The sequence below is a fragment of the Nomascus leucogenys genome, chromosome 1a (genome assembly GCF_006542625.1).
Source record: "Nomascus leucogenys isolate Asia chromosome 1a, Asia_NLE_v1, whole genome shotgun sequence".
Taxonomy (NCBI): domain Eukaryota; kingdom Metazoa; phylum Chordata; class Mammalia; order Primates; family Hylobatidae; genus Nomascus; species Nomascus leucogenys.
Genome location: NC_044381.1, coordinates 43,155,382 through 43,161,944, shown reverse-complemented (window position 1 = coordinate 43,161,944; position 6,563 = coordinate 43,155,382).

Sequence of the window (6,563 nt, the reverse complement as noted above, 5' to 3'; positions counted from 1 at the left end):
CAGAGTGCTGGCTTACTACCCAGATTAGAAACCCCATTCAGGGCGAGGATTGTCATTGAGAGAGGAACCGGTGGAGGAAGTTCTGCTGAAAAAGTCCTGGTGACCCCATCCCCTGAGAGGAATGCCCAAGTAAGCAACCTCCTGTCTCTTCCTCCTTCCTTCTCTTTCATGCAAACACAGAAAAGGCAGCATAGCAGTGACACCAACCACACTGCAATTCCCACCTGGAGAGGAGGCGAGGTCAAAAAACACACGCCCTGCCATGCCGGCTGGCCGTGAACACGCCTTCCTCCATGCACACAGGTAGACAGGTGAATCCTGAGGTTACTGTTCCAAAACACACCATGAGAGTCCAGTCACGGTGGCTCACTCCTGTAATCCCAGCACTTTAGGAGGCTGAGGCAGACAGAACACTTGAGGTCAGGAGTTCGAAACCACCCTGGCCAACATGGTGAAACCCCATCTCTACTAAAAATATAAAAATTAGTCGGGCATGGTGGCAAACACCTGTAATTTTAGTTGCTCAGGAGGCTCATGAGGCATGAGAATCACTTGAGCCCGGGAGGCGAAGGTTGCAGTGAGCTGAGATCATGCCACTGCACTCCAGCCTGGATGACAGAGTGAGACTTCGTCTCAAAAACAAAACAAAACAAAAGGCTGGGAGCAGTGGCTCACACCTGTAATCCCAGCACTTTGGGAGGCCGAGGTGGGCAGATCACGAGGTCACAAGTTTGAGACCAGCCTGGCCAATACGATGAAACTCCATCTCTGCCAAAAATACAAAAATTGGCCAGACGTGGTGGCATGTGCCTGTAGTCCCAGCTACTTGGGAGGCTGAGGCAGGAGAATCGCTTGAGATTCCATCTCAAAAGGAAAAAAAAAGAGAGAAGAAAGGAAAAACAGTCCTGGATCACAGACACCACCCCTCCCTTACTCTAGGCAGCAGTGGCCTGGTGCAGAGAGCATCTCTAGTTGCTATGGGAGAGAGAACACAGCAATTGTGAGACATTGAACGCAGTGCAATCCTGTTAGAGGAGAAAGGAAAACCTGATCAAACTCAGCTGATGCCCACCCATTAAGGGAGTGTTTAAACCAGCCCTAGTCAGAGGGGAACGGTCCCCACTTAAGTGCCTGCAAACCTCACCACTGCCACCAAGGGCTACAGTGCTCTGTGTCTCCAAGTAAATTTGAAAGGAAGTCAAGTCCTTATGCAGACATAAGGACTGCAACTCTTAGGTGGGTCCTAGTGTTGAACTAGACCCAGGGACAGTGGACAGGGATGGGGGGACGAGACATACTGAGATACCAGCTGGGGCAGCCAAGGGAGTACTAGCATCACCCAACCTTTAGCCCCGGGATACACAGCTCACGGCTCCAAAAGAGACCCCTTCCTTCCACTTGAGGAGAGGAGGGGAAAGTAGAGGGGACTTTGTCTTGCATCTTAGATACCATCCCAGCCACATCAAGATAGGGCACCAGTCAGAGTTGTGAGGCCCCTGTTCCAGGCCCTAGCTCCCAGACGACATTTCTAGACACACCCTGGGCCAGAAGGGAGACCACTGCCTTGAAGAAAAAAAAAAAAGAAGTCCTGGCAGCATTCATCACCTGCTAACTGAAGAGCCCCTGGGCCCTGAATAACCAGCAATAATACCCAGGCACTATATTGAGCACCTTGGTGAGCCTCTGAGATTCGCTGGCTTCAGGTGAGACTCAGCACATTACCAACTGTGGTGGCTACAGGGCAAAACTCCTGCTTGAAAAAAGCAGAAGGAAAAGTAAAGGGGACTTTGTCTTTCTTGCACCTTAGGTACCAGCACAGCCACAGGGGCGTAGAGCACCAAGTAGGCTCTTAGAGTCCTTGATTCCAGGCTTTGACTCTTAGATGGCATTTCTGGACCTGCCCTGGGCCAGAAGGGAGCCCGCTGCCCTAAAGGGTGAGTCCCAGACCAGGCAGCATTCACCACAAGCTGACTTAAGAGCCCTTGGACCTTAAGGGAACACTGGAGATAATCTGGCAGTATTTATTGTGGCCTGGAGTGGCAGGGGCTGTAGGGCGAGGGGTTTCCTAGCTATCTGGCCAGTTGTTGGCAGCTCTTGGAACATTAAGCAAATTACAGCTCCTCTGCCTTTGTAAAGGGGAGGTGATATGGTTTGGTTGTGTCCCTATTCAAATTTCATCTTGAATTTTAGCTCCCATAATTCCCACATGTCATGGGAGGGACCCAGTGGGAGATCATTGAATCATGGGGGCAGGTCTTTTCCCATGCTGTTCTTGTGATAGTGAATAAGTCTCATGAGATCTGATGGTTTTATAAAAGGGCAATTACCCTGCACGTGCTCTCTTGCCTCCCACCACATAAGACATGATTTTTTCTCCTTTGCCTTCCACCATGATTGTGAGGCCTACCCAGCCATGTGGAACTGTGAGTCTATTAAAACTCTTTCCTTTAACAATTACCCAGTCTCAGATATGTCTTTATCAGCAGTGTGAGAACAGACTAATACAAGGGGGAGGAGTGAGAAGGGTTGCATCTGGTGGTTTGAGTGCCAGCTCAGCCTGGCCAGATAGCTAGGGAGCCCCTCGCCCTACAGCCCCTGCCACTCCAGGCCACAATAAATACTGCCAGATTATCTCCAATGTTCCCTTAAGGTCCGAGGGCTCTTAAGTCAGCTTGTGGTGAATGCTGCCTGGCCTAGGACTCACCCTTTAGGGCAGCGGGCTCCCTTCTGGTCCAGGGCAGGTCCAGAAATGCCGTCTAAGAGTCAAAGCCTGGAATCAAGGACTCTAAGAGCCTACTTGGTACTCTACGCCCCTGTGGCTGTGCTGGTACCTAAGGTGCAAGAACACTAGATAGGCTTCTAAGGTTTTTGACTCTACTCCCTGACTCCCAGACAGCACCTCTGGACCCACTCAGGGCCTGAGGGACCTCGCTGCCCTGCAGGGAAGGACACGGGCCTGGCTGGCTTTGCCACCTGCTGATTTTAGTGCTACGGGGCCTTGAGCGAACATAGGCAGTAGCCAGGGAGTGGTTACAGCAGGCTTTGGGAGAGACTCAGTGCTTTCCTGGCTTCAGATCTGACCCAGCACAGTCATAGTAGTGGTGGCCACAGAGATGCTTGTGTCACTAGCCCCCCAGCTTCAGGTGGCTCAGAGCACAGAGAGAAACTGTGTGTTTGGAAGAAATTAAGGGAAGGATTACCTGGTAATCCAGAGAATTATCCTGGATCTTGTCCAAAACCATAAAGACAGTACCTCTACAGGTTTGGAAGAACCACAGTGCTACTGGGCTTGGAGCATCCCCCAAAATAGACACAGCTTAGATCACAATACCCAAGTCCTTTCAAGTATCTGGAAAGCCTTCCCAAGAAGGACAGCTACAAATAAACCCAGACAGTGAAGATTACAATAAATACCTAACTCTTCAATGCCCAGACACTGAAGAACCTCTGCTAGCATCAACACCATCCAGGAAAACATGCCCTTGCTAAATGAACTAAATAAAGCACCAAGGACCAATCCTGGAGAAACAGAGATATGTGATATTTCAGACAGAGAATTCAAAATAGCTGTGTTGACGAAAACTCAAAGAAATTCAAGATAACAGAGGAGGAATTCAGAATCCTATCAGATAAATTTAACAAAGAGATTGAAACAATTAAAAAGAATCAAACAGAAATTTGGGAGCTGAAAAATACAATTGGCATACCAAAGAATGCTTCAGAGTCCTTTAATAGCAGAACTGATCAAGCAGAAGAAAGAACTAGGGAGGTTGAAGACAGGCCATTTGAAAATACACAGTCAGAGGAGACAAAATAAAAACAGAATAAAAAACAATGAAACACACCTACAGGATCCAGAAAACAGCCTGGAAAGGGAAAATCTAAGGTTATTGGCCTTGCAGAGGAGAGAGAAAGAGGTAGGGATAGAAAGTTTATTCAAAGTGATAATAACAGAGAACTTCCCAAATCTAGAGAAAGATATCAATATCCAAGTACAAGAAGGCTGTAGAACACCAAACAGATTTCTAAGAAGACTACCTCAAGGCATTTAATAATCAAACTCCCAAAATTCAAGGATAAAGAAAGGATCCTAAAAGCAGCAAGAGAAAAGAAACAAATAACATACAATGGAGCTCCAATAGGCCTGGCAGCAGACTTTTCAGTGGAAAGCTTACAGGCCAGGAGAGAGTGCCATGACATTATTTAAAGTGCAGAAGGAAAAAACTTTTACCCTATGATAGTATATCCAGCAAAAAAATATCCTTCAAACATGAAGGAGAAATAAAGACATTACTAGACAATCAAAAGCTGAGGGATTTCATCAACACCAGACCTGTCCTACAAGAAATGCTACAGGGAGTACTTCAATCAGAAAGAAAAGAACATTAATGAGCAATAAATAATCACCTGAAGGTACAAAACTCACTGGTCATAATAGATACACAGAAAAACACAAAATATTATACCACTGTAACTGTGGTGCATAAACTACTCATATCCTAAGTGGAACCACTAAAAGATGAACCAACCAAAAATAACTACAATAGCTTTTCAAGACATAGTTAGTAAAATTGAAACAACAAAAATTTTAAAAGTCGGGGGATGGCGGAGAGGATGAAGTTAAGGTGTAAAGTGTTTATTAGTTTTCTTTTTGATTGTTTGTTTGTTTATACAAATAGTATTAAGTTGTTATTAGGTTAAAATAATGGATGATAAGATAGTATTTGCAAGCCTCATGGTAACCTCAAACCAAAAAACATACAGTGGATATCCAAAACCCATCATGAGAGCTCACCTGAATATGCCAGTCCCTGGTGGATGCCGCTGTCCCCAGTGGTGGGATCAGCAAGCTTATTGATCTGTCTATCCCAACAAGTGAAAAAGCATGCCAAGGTTTGAAGAACTACACAGAACCAGCGAAATGGAATTCTGAATAGTTGGGCCCATGCGAGGTGTCAGAGAAGCTATTATTTTTTGAGATGTAAGCCTTTCTAACCCAAACTGCCTTAAATGCTTGCTTCATGAGCTTTGAGAATGTCACACAAGTGGGGAGCAGGTGGGGATAGGTCCCAGCTCACTGTGGAGGAAGTTCTGGGTTTCAGGCAGCAATGGCTGCCCGAAGAACTGACATGCTCAGGTAGCTGGAAACAGCCCTGAATCCAGAGGGCAGGGAGCCCTGTCTGGAGCCCCCCACTTCACACCTGGCTATACCAGCTGCAGGGCTGAGACTCCTGCCAGTGAGATATGAGCCCCTGGGTCATGGCTGCAGCTCGCTGGCTGATACTCGGTGTCCCTCTCTCTGGAACTGTCTGGGATCTCTGTCCCCGACTCGGAATGACAATTCTGACCCCTCTACCACCCTCAGTCCCATGTGGAATGAGAGACAGAGAGGTGGAGTCTAGTCTCTATGACCACATGCCCATGGGTGCCTGCAGAGCCCAGGCCCCACAGCCCTGCCCCCGGGTCACATGCATGGCCCACACGGGACAAGATCAGTGTCCAGTCGGAATGGGGAGCTCAGTTGCTCATGCTGGACCCGCATGGCCGATTCCTGCTCCTTTTCAGCAGTGACCATAAACCTCCTCCTCCAACATTCAGAAACAGCCTGCATCTGGCTGAACCACACTCAGGCTTCCTTTCCCCCTGGAAAAGCCCACTCTAGCCAGATGCTACTGATATTTCCTTCCTGGTGTCCCAAAGGATGCCACACGCCCCTCACCTCCTGTGCCAGTACTCCACCAACACACACCTTTGAGTCGTAAGAACAGGGCTGGCAAGGGGCAGATAATTGTGTGGACTGGGGTTGCCATTAGAGGAACTTGGTGAACAAGTGAACCAATGAGCAAGCACTTTGAGATTGCAGTGTTTATGCATTTGAGTGGAAATGGGCCAAATGTCTCTCTTTTTAAAAGGCGACAGCAGTTTTCCACAAGCACAGCTTACACCCGTGAGTCCTAAAGGCAGCTCCATAAGACACCAACTGACCCTGGAGAGGTGAGAAGGGCAGTATATTCATCAGCTGGGGCTGCGCGGCTGTGGTACCACAGACTGTGTGGCTTCAACAACAGAAATGTAACATTTCATAGTTCTGGAGGCTGGAAGTCTGAGATCAAGTTGTCATCAGGGTTGGTCTCTCCTGAGGTCTCTCCTTGCCTTGTAGATGGCATCTTCTCCCCATGTCCGCACATGGCCTTTCTTCTGTGCCTGTGTCCTCATCTCCTCTTCTTAGAAGAAGACCAGTCAGATTGAGCTAGGGCCGCCCTATGACCTCATTTCACTTTAATCACCTGTTTCGAGGCCCCATCTCCAAACACAGTCACATTCTGAGGTACTGGGAGTTGGGGGTCCACCATATGAATTTTAGGGGGGACACAGTTCAGTACATCACAGGCAGTTCCCTCCCTCTGCTCTCACCCCTTGACCTCTCTTCCAATTTGCATTCACCTGCTTTGGCTTCCTCTGAGATGTTCTCCATACTCCTTCCTTTCATAGGCTTCATTCCAGGCACTTGATCATTTTCCGTTCATGAACTCTTCGTCTCTGTTCTATGTTTTAGGATCTTT